We start from the raw sequence: 13,985 nt of genomic DNA, 5'->3' as shown, positions 1-13,985 counted from the left end.
AAAAGTATAAGTAGCTAAAAGTCTATAATGACTTGTAGGTTTGGTGCTGGCAAGGTGCTGAAATAGGGAGAAAATGAGCACTATGGTAGAAGACTGATAATTATTTTTTGATTTTGTATTAATTTTGAAGGATTTTTAACTCTGAATGTTAATGAATTGTTGTTTTGAAGGTGATTTGTGATTCTGGAAACATAAATTATGGATTTGAACTGAGTGGCATTGTAAATTTGAGACCCCTCCTAAATTTTTGTTAATTGTGTGAGATTTGTATGTGTCAGACTATTGTAAAACTGATAATGGAATTAGGATTAGGGATAGAATGCAAAATTTCATGAGTTTGAGCCTTCTGCTGATCATACGACTCGCCATACTAGTAATATGGTGTGGGTACGGGTTTAGGGACCCTAGTCATATGTTAGTCAGTGTGATGCCAGCCATGTTCTGTTTTTGGCGTGAAAGACTCTATATGAGTCATATTTACATTATACAAGGGGTAGGGTACAACCGTATGTTATCTAGTGTCTAGCCTAGATGTGTTTTCTTGGGGTACGACTTGAAGGGTACTAGTCGTATAGTTAGGTACGAGTTAGGATAAGGAGTCGTATGTTGGACAGAATGTGATGTCCAACTTTCTAATCAAGGTATAAGTAAAATACCACTCATATAAAGTAGGTACGAGTGAGGGGCCTAAACCATACCCACCTGTGAAAATTTTTATAGTTTAAGTTGGGGGTATTCTAGATATTTCCCCCTTATAACTCTTTTGACCCCACGACATAAAACACCTTTGGAGGATTCTTTAACCTATTATTCACAATCAAACACTCTCACATCTCTCTCAAGATCTTGGGTCAATAAAAGGCTAGGGTTTCTTCAAGGTGACCAATTAAGGCTCTCAAGGGTGGTTTCTCTCCGTCTTCCTTGTTATCTAAGGTATGTTACTCCTCCCTCATTTTTAGTTTAAACTAAAAGCATGTTTTACTTAATGGTTTTCATGGCATTATTGTGGGTTTGTGTTGATCTTGAAATATACGTTGGGGGTTTTGGTTACTAATGGTTGGATGATGTTCTCCCATGTTCTATTTATGGTTTTTCATGTTATAATATTGGTTTGAACATGTGGTTACATGGAAATGGTTAATTGGTTCTCGGTTTTGGTTTGGAAACTATACTCCCTCAACATGTTTGTTAAAATGCCAATGAGAATGTTTTTGTCACATAGGTTGACTTTTATTGAAAACTTTGCATTGCATAAGATGGTAATGGAACCTAAATTAGTTTAAATAGTTTTAAATGAATTAGAAAGGCCAACTATATCACATCAGCTAAGTCAGCTAAAACCTAGAGTCACAGCTAAAGTTGTACTATAGGAATTCCTAGAACATGGTTGGTGTAAATATAACATAGATGGGACATCAAAAGGGAATCCAGGTAGCAGTTCATGGGCTTTTTGCTTAAGGGGTGTAAAGAGAGATCTAATTCATGCAGAAGGAGCAACTATGGAAGACATATATAACATGGTAGCAAAAGCTGAAGCCATTATGTAAGCAGCATATCATTGTAGTCAGTTAGGACAAGATAATATTATCATAAAGACTGACTCATTAGCAATGCAGAAGTTCTTAAATAGAGAATAGGAAATACCATACAATATTGCAGATACAATAAACAGGATAAAGATGTTGTTACAACACAAGCAAGTACAATTTAGTCACACATTCAGTGAAGGCAACCAACTTGCAGATTACTTAGCTAATTTAGCATTTGAGCAGGAAAAGTTTATATTTACAGCATTCAACCAGCTACCAAGTTCAGATAGAAAAATACTAAATAGTGACCAATAAAATTGTCCATATCTGAGGATAAGAGTAGAAAAAAGTTAAAAGGACTAGAAAGGCTACAACAAGTTCTTTCACATACAACACATACAAACAGGAAAGCTAAACAAAAAAGTGAAAATACTAGTTTGCCTATCTACGCTAGCCAATAAAAAGGGAATCTCAGTAGATTGGGGGTCACCAAGTCAGATCAAATTTAAGCGATTGAGATCTTTGTTCCTCCTTAACTATCAATGGGTCCGAGCATCCCAGTATCTCCATCCCAGCAGTAGCTGCATATGGAGAAGAAAAAGGAGGTCAAGTTTGACATACAGGTCAAGGTGCAAGCTTCTAAATGCAGATGACTTACTATTAGAAGGAGTCAAGGTTCAGAAGACGAGACCCAGAGTTTTAGCACCAAAAAGTAATGGAAATGTACTGAAGATTTCACCTAAAATAGAAATAAAGATGAATTCAAAGCAGGGTCTCAATCAGTTGTTAAACACCACACAAAGTAAGAAAAAAGAAAACTCACTCATGCAAGCTGGAATCATCAACTTAGAGCAATAATGGCAAGGTATTTACCACCTACAACTGCAAAAGAATGAATTGGAGATTAGTGAAGACAAACATGATGAAGGAGATGGAGAAAAGTGAAGCTCAGCTCTACTGTTGAATTTGGAAACCCTACTCATTTTATATGAGTATGCCAGACCGGGTCAAGTAGTTGGGCCAATCCATTTAGTTTTTCAGTTGGGTCATTTTATATTTGGATCAGTTTTGTATTGGTATTGTAATATAAATTTCCCATTCATGTATTAGGCTGATTTTATTAATAAAATCCCAAATTAAATCAAAAAAGGATTGGAAAGGCCTTGGTGACCATGGCTTGGTTTAATTAGAATACTTGTGGGGTACATGGGAATCCCTTAAGTATTGGCTAATGACATTCCTTGCAAGATATTTTTGGTATGATGATACCACTTCATAATGCCTTGGTAGTTAACTTCTGGAATTAGTGGTTTGGTTATATGCTAAAGGTTTTAATTGGGCAATAATGGCGGGTTGTGATAGCTAACCGTGAAGGTGTAAGTCCAATGAACAAACACTGGAAACTCATGTTTGTCGACATGGGGGTTGGTCATGGTGACCATATATTTGTGGGGAACACGGGTGGGGAACACGGGAATCCCCTAAGTTTACACTTGTATATATGTATCATGGAGGGTGAAGGGTACATGAGAATCTCCGTCCCCTATGATATCTTCGATTCGTGCAGCTACACACACTGGGGCTCGTTCAGGGGGTAACAATGGACCCATATATCCCGTGGGTGGTTTTAGGAAGGTTAAAGTATTAAATATATGCTAAATCGGTTCCCCTTCTCGGCATAATATATATATATGTATGTATGAATGTGTTTGCGTTTGGATATTTACTTTGGTTTTAAACAATGGCATTACTTTATACTTATTCTTGAGTACATGCTATCCTTCACTCGCTAACTTGTCTTCGGGCATACGTAATGAATGAATTGGCCATACTACTACTCTTGCTCAATGGCTGGGATTCGATGATAGCATTTGTGTCAGACTGAAGTGGTGAGCTTCCATACTCCGAAAGACTCCATTTTATGTTATGGATATCATTTCATATTTTTATTTAATTCTTGGACTTTGGTTGTGGCTATGGTCGAGGGCATGTCCCAACCGAATGTTCTTTATTTTAGGTTAGAGGCTTTGTGTGACTACTATAGGCATGGACGATGTCGGTATTGGTGTCAGCCTTAGCACTGGTAGTGGTATTGGGTCTGACACTGGTTGGATGGTTATGATTATAGATTTTATTATTGTCTTTGATTATTTATTATTTTATCTTATTATATGTTCAGAATTCATCCGACATAGGGTGTTGGGTAGTTATGGTTGGGTATTAGGGGTGGTCTTGCATGACTTGGCCCTGGTTCTGAACTTTTGGGATTTTGGGATTTGTGTTGTATCAATAACTTTTCTTGCATGTTTAACTTGATGGTTTTTTAGATTATACTGGGTCTGGATCGTTGGTTGATTTGAGTTGATTTTGGCTCACATGGTTGATATATTGGTTGGATATTGGATACTCTTATCTTGGTTGGTTGTGATCATTATATCCTCATATCATATTCATTCATGAAATATTGATACCACCATGGAAATACTGGAAATACTAGCTTTTCTGACAAAAAAATGCGATATTTATAAAAAAAATCTCTATCGATATATGTGTCAAAAAGGAGATATGGATATTGGTATTGTATATTGGATGTATATGGGTTGACAACCCCCCCCCCCCCTCCATGGGTCCTACCTCGGGAGTACAGCTTAGTAGGTGTATACGGAGGTTGTGTGATAACCTCGTGCATCATTATCATCTTCTTCTTCTCCATCATCATTATCCTTATTGCATTTCATATATTGGGATTATTCTGTGATTTGATATCCTTTATTGACTCAATATCTGCCTATTTTTTTGTCTTCTTATACTTGTGCTTGGTGTATGTGTAGATTTGTTATTCTTTCCCCTACCTGTATTTGTTATATGTGTTATAGTATAACTATTAGTAGAGACTGTGTAGGCTACTATCTAGGATGTTTTTTAATTGCAGGTGATGTGCCCATAATTGGTGGTTATATTCTTTATTTTCTACTTTTTCTCAGTCGGAAAATGATACCTACTGAGTATAAGTGGACTGTACTCATCCTTACTACGCCCTTTCGGTGTAGATCTAGGTACGAGTACACCGCGCGAATAATTGACTCAGGCGGTATTTGGAGTATTTGAGGTAGCGGATGTCGTATGCTTCAGGAGTTCCCCAGTACCTCATCCTATCTATTTTATGTCTTATTTAGTATTCAAAGACAGATTTGGATCCTTTTGGACTATTATTGTATCTTTTGACATTTCGAGATGTATTTAGTAGTTCTTACACTGTGACACCAGGTTTTGGGATTTTGTTTGGTATCTTGATTATGTTTCCATTTTTACTTTATATATGTGTGGTTCAACCCCATTCTAGGGGTCTTGCCTTAGGTTTTGGTATTGATTTCTCATTCTATATCAGTTAGGGTGATAGGTTTACTTGCCTAGGCTTACTTTCCAAGGCTTACCGCAAATCGTACCATCATGGCCCTTATTTTCGAGGGGTCATGACATCTGCACCCGAAATCACATGCCCAAAAGAGTAACTGACTCCAATAAAAATTCACACTTACTAAACTGTACATAAAACTAGCGATCTTTGTGGGTTTACAATACTATTCTCAAATGGCTTTCATGCTCCTCATCACTCCTAGAATATACAAGTATATCATCTATGAAGACTATGACAAACATGTATAAATACTGCTTGATGATCCTATTCATTAAATTCATAAAGGTTGTAGGAGTATTTGTTAGTCAAAAGACATAACCACAAACTTAAAGTGACCATATCGATTTTTGAAAGCAGTTTTTGGAGTGTCATATTCGCTGGCCTTTAATTGATGATATCCCAATCTAAGATCAATCTTTAAAAATCAACGGGCACCTTGAATCTGTTCAAATAATTCATCAATTCTGAGAGTATCATTTTTTTCATAGGAATAGGACTAATACGGAGAAATACTTAGTTTGATGACCCCCTTATCTAAAAGGTCCTTAAGTTGCTCCTTCAACTCCTTAAGTTTTATTGGAGCCATCCGGTAGGGAGAAATGGAGATGGGCGGAGTATTTAGAAGGAAATCAATTCAAAATTTGATTTCTCTAGTGGGAGGCACCCCGAACAAATCATCTGGAAAAACTTCATAAAATTTATTTACTATATGAACTGATTGAATGGTTGGGTTTCGGTCTTAGTATCTTTAACCCGAACTAAGTGATAGATACACTTTTTGAGATTAATTTTCTAGTTTTTAGATAGGAGATGAAATGACCCTTAGAAGTTACTGAACTACCCTCCCACTCGAAGATTGGCTCATTAGGAAATTGAAACTTCACCACTCGAGGGCGACAATCAACTGAAGTATCTCATGGATGGAGCTAATACAAACCAAGAATGACATCAAAATCTATCATCTCTAACTCTATTAAATATGCTAAAGTGGCCTTATGGAGGATTTTAATAGGTCACTTTCTATATGCTCGTCTAGAAACAACTGATTCACCAACGAAAGTAGTAACTGAAAAAGGTTTAGGAATATTCTCAAAAATTATACCAAAGTTCACCACAATTAATAGGGTTATAAAAGATAGGGTTGACCCCAGTTCTAACAACAAATAAGCATTATGGTAAAAGACACAACGCATACTAGTGACTACATCTAGGAAGCTCTCCTGCTATTAGCGAGTTGATAAAGCACAAAATTAATTCTGATGCTGACCATTAATGGTGCTAAAAGATGCACCCGATTATTTAACTGGGTGGACTGATTAAACTGATAACGTAGTGGTTTGAGCCTAAGGGTGAGCATCCTTGTTCCCCTCTTTTATACAGGGGAAACCCCTCAACCTATGGTTTATTTTCACACATCCAAAATACCATGTCCTGTCGGCTAAACACTCGCCCCAATGATTTCTACCACATCTCTTGCAGGCTGGATAATTGGATCCCCTAGAAACTACCCTGAGATCTAGAAGTTGGTGCATTACACCACTATTCATAATGCTTAGTCCTGGGTGCGGGAGCACTGTATAAACATATGTAAGTGCTGACGAACGACTCTGAAACTGAGAACGGTTTCCCCCTCCTGACTTGTGCTAACTATAATCAAATTGTCCGATCCTAGAACACTTTGTCTCCCTTTCTCTTTCCTTTAGTTTCTCAACCTCAATCTGTTGTGCATGATTCATTAATCGAGCAATATCCACATAACCGATCAACAATATCCACATCTCCAATCAATATGGCAGTCCTACACTCCTTAACCACCAAGTCAGACACCCTAGAGACAAATTTACTTATTTGAGCTCTAGAATACGATAGCAACTCTAGTGCGTACTTAGAAAGTTGAGTAAACTTGAGGCAATATTTTTTCGCAGACATAAATTCATGCCTAAAGTTCATAAACTTCTCCACCGTGGCCTCCACCATCTCACGAGAAAAGAACCTATCAAGAAAAGTAGTCTGAAACATATCCCAATTCATAGGAGTTGCATTCTCACCCCTACCTTTCTTCCATATAGTAACACAGTCATAAGAAATATCTTTCAATTGGTAAGAAGCCAATTCCACACTTTCCTCTTCTGTAACATACATAATCTGGGTAATTTTTGTCATCTCATTAGTGAAGAATTAAGGATCCTCATTCACCTTCAACCCAACAAACTTAGGTGCATTCATTCTGATAAAATCTCAAACTTTAGTTGCAACTAAATTACCATTTTACTAAATTGGGACTATTGTTGGCTGATTACCCTGAGCATTAGTATTCACAGCCTGATCCAACACCTAAAAAGCATCTCAAAACTCAGCATGAGTAATATTCTCGTTCAAAGGATCTGTAGGTGGTGATGGGGTTGGTTGGTCCCCATTTATTTGGGCATAAGCCTTGTGATGAGGCATTTTTTATCACATAAAAGCACGAGTTAGAGCATACAGAGGTAACTTCAGAGAACGATAGAGATCATGAAAGAAGGGATAGTTCCAATACATCATGTAACCTTTTGATCATAAATGTGGCTTACTTCACACCTATAATCAAGACTCTATGTAACGTGGTTTGTAAGAGTCCCTGGGACTCTTTAAAATCTTAGGCTCTGATATCAAGTTTGTGATGCCCCAAGGATACCCCCTGAATGTCATACTATTCTTAAGACTACAAGTATCCCCAAAGCTAACCCATGATATCTACTTAATACTAAACGATAATAAAGTAAATATAAAACATGAGCAAAAACTGAAGAAGATTATAAACTGGATTCAAATGGATGAAAACTAAGTAAATCATGCTAAAAAGCACATACTTTTACCAAAATTATAGTACTTTGATCATGAACACGATAATTCACTTCATGAAAACTATTATGTGTGTAAAAACATGAGCAACCCATAAATTTTCATGCTAAATGTACTTTAATTCTCAAAGGAACATCATAACTTCAAAATCATATAAAGTTGGTATGAACCCTAATTGAAATTTCATTAATTAAATTGTGAAAATTAAAGTTTTTGGGCACAAGGATGAAAGGTTATCCTTGTTTAAATCCCACATATCTGCACTTGATGAAATTTCTTTTTTAAAAAGCTTGAATTTGAGCCTTAAGAGCTTGAATTTTGGAGAAAAACTCTTATTTGGTGTTCTTGAGAATATGGGAGGAGATGAGTCGTGTATTCTGACTAATATGGGTGGGAATCATGTTTAGTATTGTTGTGGGATTAATTTGGAGGTAAAAAATCAAAAAGCCCTTAAAAAGCTGAAGAGAAAATTGAAAATATATGTCACTGCGACCTTGGGCGTGGCACACCCTTTTTGCGCCACACCAAGGATATGGCACACCCTTAACGCAACAACCAGTCGGCGTGGCACGCCCTTACCACGCCAAGCCACTGACTTTTGCGTCAGGGTGTGTCACGCCTCAATTGAACACCCTAATCACGAACCTTTGTTGTTTTGGGGTTCATAAATACTCCGAAACACGTTTCAAAAATTCCGAAACACTTTCTAATAGTCCTGTTAACATTTCTTATCATTATTCAACTCAAAAGTTGCACTAAAATACGAGGGAGCTATCAAAATAAAATCGTTAAAATTTTGGGGTCTAACAAAACCGAAGCTCAATTGTGTCATCAAGGTCCATTCTTATTGTAATGAGATGAAAATGTTAGGGAAAGATCTCAAAAAAAAAGTAGCTATAAAAATTAAACAAATCTTCTTGTAAATTTTAGAAAACATAATAATATATTATTATTCCTATTTTATCATCATGAAAGAATTATGAAAAGGATGATTTTATTGTTTTGTAAGGAAATAAAAAAAAAAAAATAGGTGCAAGTTAGAAAAGAAATCACAAAGTGAAAAATGCAACGGACTCTTAATTTTGGCAAGGATATTGCAAGATCTTTTATCACATACAAGTTAATGCTCTCTCTTTTATGATATCGTTGGTAAGAAATTCAAAAATCTCTTTTCTCCTAAAGAAAATGCAAATAATACTTATTTACTTATTAGCTATTTAGAAATAGGATCTACATATCATGTATTTCCATATATAAATTACTAAATCTTTGCTTGCTTTAAATAAATGGATAAAATATGGAAATCTTAGAAAATTACTCCTACACATGCCTTGCATTATTTCGGAATTAAAACCTTAATTAGCACCCATCTTCACCAAATTATCTAATTACTTTCCTCATAATTGAATCTGTTAATAGCAAGGTTAGTTTCTCTAATTTTCTTCACTAGTTTGGTCTCCATCATTATAATGTATCATACATCTATGTTGTGTAATTAATCATGATCAATGGGTATTTAGTTTACAGAAAATAAAACAGAAATAATTTTAATTTATTTGTGGACGAGAATAATTAATTAGTACCCAATAAAAATTTTCTCTTTTTGGTTTGTTACAAGAATTTGGTACATTTGGATATAACTTTGGTCTTAATTGTTCGATCTTCTTTTCCATTTTCAGTTGTTTAGACCTTCTAGTGATTTTCATGGAGCCCTTTGCAGAAGTGGTAAGTGATGAAAATCCGTTGTTCTTTTTGACTTTTATTTATTGAGCAGTTGCTCCTTTTTTGTGGTTTCTCATGTATCTGCTTTGGGCCCTGAATAATTAGTATTGGCGTCAGAAAGCCTCGTTTTGTGATTAAGAATGAAGAAGTACTACTTACCACTCCACTCCGTCACAACTTTTGTTTTCTTATTTTGTAGATTTTTTGTATTTGCATTAACCCTAGCTAGGATTGGTTTTGTAAAATTAAATATCTAGTGTAATTTTTACTTTATTTTTGTAGAGTTGCATATTGAAAGTGGATGTTCATTGCGATGCATGCAAGATGAAGCTGGTGGATGTGCTAAGCTCCGTATGCGGTAACATATGCTTATTGCATCACTAATAATCCTACACATAAAATTAAAAAGAACTAATAAAAGGCATGGTAGATTAATGGAAAAGGAGAAAAAGAAACGTTCATATAAGTTAAATTATATTCGGTTAGACTAAAACAGGTTGAATCAACAAATGAGATAAATTATTACTTACCTCACGCTTATTTTCAATCAATTTAGGCTAAAAAAGTAGAAAGTAGTAAGTCATTTTTCATTTGCTTGTTGGTCTTGTATAATTTGTTTAATTTCTAATTCAATCGAATATATATGCAGCCTAAATTGGCTCAAAACATTTAAAGTTGCTTGGGTTATGCTCAAATTACCATCAGAAATATATATCCACTCTGTCTTGCTCAGACTTGTAGATGGTTTGGCTAAACTTTTGAAAGGTCAAAAAGTGTATGGTTTTTCAAAAAGTGATTTTTCAAAAAAAATTGAGGTTTTCACCAAGCTTTTGGGGAAAAAGAACAAGTATTTTTGAATAGTATTAATAGTCAGAAACTTTAAAAAAAAAAAATTCACAAAGTACTTTTAGGACCTTGACAAAGTACAATATCAAATCGATTAGTTAAACATGATTGCTGCTCTCTCAAAAGTACTTACTTTTCACAAAAGATACTTTTCAAAATCAGCATATTTTAGAAATTTAATCAAACAAGCTACATTGTGATTGGGCGTGCTATATTTTTATGGCTGAAGTTTTTAGTCCTTAGTTTTGAGAAAATGAAACTTTATTTGAGAGAATTCTTTAGAATACATTTAACTCTGTCTGAACACCACAACTATAAAAGAAAGAGATAAGAAATTGTTACCTTCAACTATAGCCAAAGTTGTTATGATATACCTAAATTTTACGAGGATTATATTACCCCCTAAACTATTTTAAAATGTAACAAATACATCCTTTAGTATTGATGTGGCACAGAGAGTATGTTCACTCTCTTGAAAACAAACGAGGGACGAAAAATAAGACAAACATTTGATCAATAATGGATATATATTCCTTTGTAATTGACAATTTCATAATTAATTAGTACACATTATTATAAAGATTAAAATATATATAATTGTTTTCCTTTCTTTATTGTTGGAAATTATTTCTCTCCTCATTTTTGAACTTTATTTTTTCTATATCTATTTTATTAATTTATTATCTTCTCAATTTTAACTAATCTGAAAAATTACGTCTTTAAAGGAAAAAAGAGAATAAGAAAAAGTTTCCTTTGTTTTAACATTTTTTTATTTGCTTCACTTTCTTTTGGTATCTGCATTAAATTTGAAATCAAATTCAAAGAAGGTAAAGAAAATAAAAAATATAAGTAATAAAAATAATAAGAAGTTAAAAAAAATGTGCATTTTAAAAAAAAATTAAATACAAAACAAACAAAAATGTGTGTATTTGAGAATAAAATAAGATAACATGAAAAACTAAAAAAATTACGTGTATTCATGAAAATGTTAAATAAAAGACAAAGAGAAACAAAAAATTATATGTATTTGAGAAAATTTTAAATACAAGATAAAGAAAAATAAAAAAAAATTATGTGTATTGACTTATTTTAATACAAGATAAAGAAAATAAGAATAAATTACTAAAAAAAACACTTTAAAAAAATATTTATACACATGGCGGCGCGTGTGTAGCACCACAACTAATTGAATTGGGTTAGGTGTCAGGTTAGCACTGAAGGGTATATTTATTACTACATTTTAAAATAATTTAGAAGTAATAAGACACTCGTGAAGTTTAGATGTATCATATCAATTTTAGTTATAATTTAAAAAGTACTAGTGTCTTTATCTGTAAAAGAAATTAAAAATTAACTTATTGTCCTTAGCATTTAAGATAGGGTTGATGAATTTCATTTTCTTACTTTTGAATGAATTTTTTTTCTTGGTGTGTAGGAGTGTATGCATTGACAATTAATGCAGAAAAGGGAGAAGTAAATGTATGTGGGGAAGTGAATCCAAACCTACTAGTGAAGGCTCTAAAGGAAACAGGAAAACATGCAGAAATAGTGCATGTGAAGCTCAAGCATCCTTCTCTTACTACTCCCACATCACGTTATCTTCCTTATAATGGCTACGGCTATGGCCACGGCCACGGCCACGGTCCTGGCCATGGATACTGCTATGGCCACGGCTATGGTTATGATTATGGCCATGGCTACGGCCAAACAATGCCAATGAGTTCATACAATTATTCAATGAGAAGACCCTTGATGATGGAGCAACCTCACTACTACGGCCATGTTTCTTCGCATCCTAGGTAATGCATTCATCTTACTATATACGTAGTTTTCTTACTTAATTAGATTATAATCTACGTGAATTCTATGAAAATGATATATGTGGTGGTTGTCGGAGTGGGAGTGTGATCAGATGTGGAATTTGAACCATATGGTTTGTAAATTCTAGGATAAGAATTGGTAATTCCTAAATTCTAGTAGAAGAGAAGTGAAATTATCTTTCTTTTTTTGTAGTGGTGAAATTATTGTTATGTCATAATATATGTTTAGGGAAATTTTTTATGAACTTTAATTTGGTCTCTTCCTAAAATGGTACACCAAATTCTACGCAAATTATACTTATTTGTAAACATTTACTGAAAATGCTTGTGTTGTTTTGCAGGTTTCACCCATTTTATTACTAATTAATTATTTTATTTGAGGAATATGCTGGAATGGAATTATGGCTATTGAAAGGATATATTTTAGCAGTTCAATTCATTCATGTGCTTACTACTTTTGGACTATTGGTTTGAAACGTTATGCTTAAATCGTAACTTTTTATTATTAGATGTATCTTTCAACCTCAAGTATTTTACTTTTTAGATTTTTATTATATTATGAATTTTACTTAATAACTAAATTTATGTAAATGGTTTAGGACAATTAAGATGATTAGATGATAAGCAGATAAGGTCCTTCACATTAAATTGCTAGATTATATAATTTAAGCATCAAATAGTAAAAGCTACAAATAATGAAATAAATCTTATTAGTTTGTCTTCAATGTTGTCTTGTAACCACACCACCAGAAAAACTAAGAGCTTTGTGAGTCACCAAGAGTTTGAATTACAATGTTTAGAAAGTAAAATCAAAATAATGATCAAAATTAGATGTGTACAAATGAAAGGGAAGAGATATTTTTACGAATTAGACCTACCTAAGTATTGCACGATTCACAGTTCACACTGTTATTTCAATTCATATTTATGTTTTGGGTTAGTTATGTTTGCGACTATTAAACTAATGAACTGAATTCCCAATTTTTTGAGAAGGATTGCATCTTGGACTTATTTTGACTAGCCACCGCAATGTTCCTGGCAGTGTATATGACGCTGGGGGCCCTACATCATGGGTCGACGTCGCCCAACACAACATTTATGTCCCCCCTTCAATTAAGAGTTTATTGAAGCAAGTTTGTCATTTTCATTTTACGTGTGCTAGCTTTTTCCATCAATATTTTATTAGTCTTATTTTTAATTTACCTTACTTGGTTTAGGTCGCGCGCACTTCTCTTTCCTTGTTGAGTCTATTTAACTTATTTTCTCTGCGTTGTCCTTTAGTTTCTCATACAAGCATTCTAATATTGTTGTTGGTCACGTGATCACTATCCCTTTTTCACAATTTCATATCTCTCCATTTACGTCCTCTTCTCCTCCCCGTTTTTGTTCTTCATTAACTTCTAATTGGATGATATTATACTGCATTCATCTTAATTTATGTCCACTATTTGAGTTGACATAAAATGTAAGAAAAAAATAAAAACTTTTGAACTTTGTGGTTTGAAACCCTCATTGACCATTTATATGTCTATAAATTATTTCATTAAGGTAAAAAGAGAGTTTTAAAATTAAATTATTTTTAATGATAGAAAAATAACATTTTTTAGAATGAATCTGAAAAAGTAAATATGTCATATAAATCAGAATAGAAAGTATCTTAATCATATATTGGAGCTTCATCAATAGTGAAAGCTAACGGGGAATAAAATACATAATTGAAAGTATGAATAGACCAAAAATCTAATGGTAGGGAGCACTACCCTCAAATAGAACCTAACCAAGGAAAATATGGGGCTCCGATATAGGAAA

General features: G+C 33.9%; 1 long non-coding RNA gene across 1 annotated transcript; it reads right to left on the bottom strand.

Moving 5' to 3' along the window:
- Positions 1 to 1,641: 1,641 nt before the first annotated feature.
- LOC107842011 lies at positions 1,642 to 2,681 on the bottom strand. The gene is made up of 3 exons (XR_001665560.2): positions 2,353 to 2,681; positions 2,188 to 2,268; positions 1,642 to 2,110 (listed from the first exon to the last, which is right to left on the bottom strand). It is a non-coding gene; the product is annotated as an uncharacterized LOC107842011 (long non-coding RNA).
- Positions 2,682 to 13,985: the final 11,304 nt, after the last annotated feature.

This window comes from Capsicum annuum, chromosome 9 (genome assembly GCF_002878395.1).
Source record: "Capsicum annuum cultivar UCD-10X-F1 chromosome 9, UCD10Xv1.1, whole genome shotgun sequence".
Classification (NCBI taxonomy): domain Eukaryota; kingdom Viridiplantae; phylum Streptophyta; class Magnoliopsida; order Solanales; family Solanaceae; genus Capsicum; species Capsicum annuum.
The sequence above is the reverse complement of the archived record's forward strand: the minus strand, read 5'-3'. Positions and strand labels throughout refer to the sequence as shown.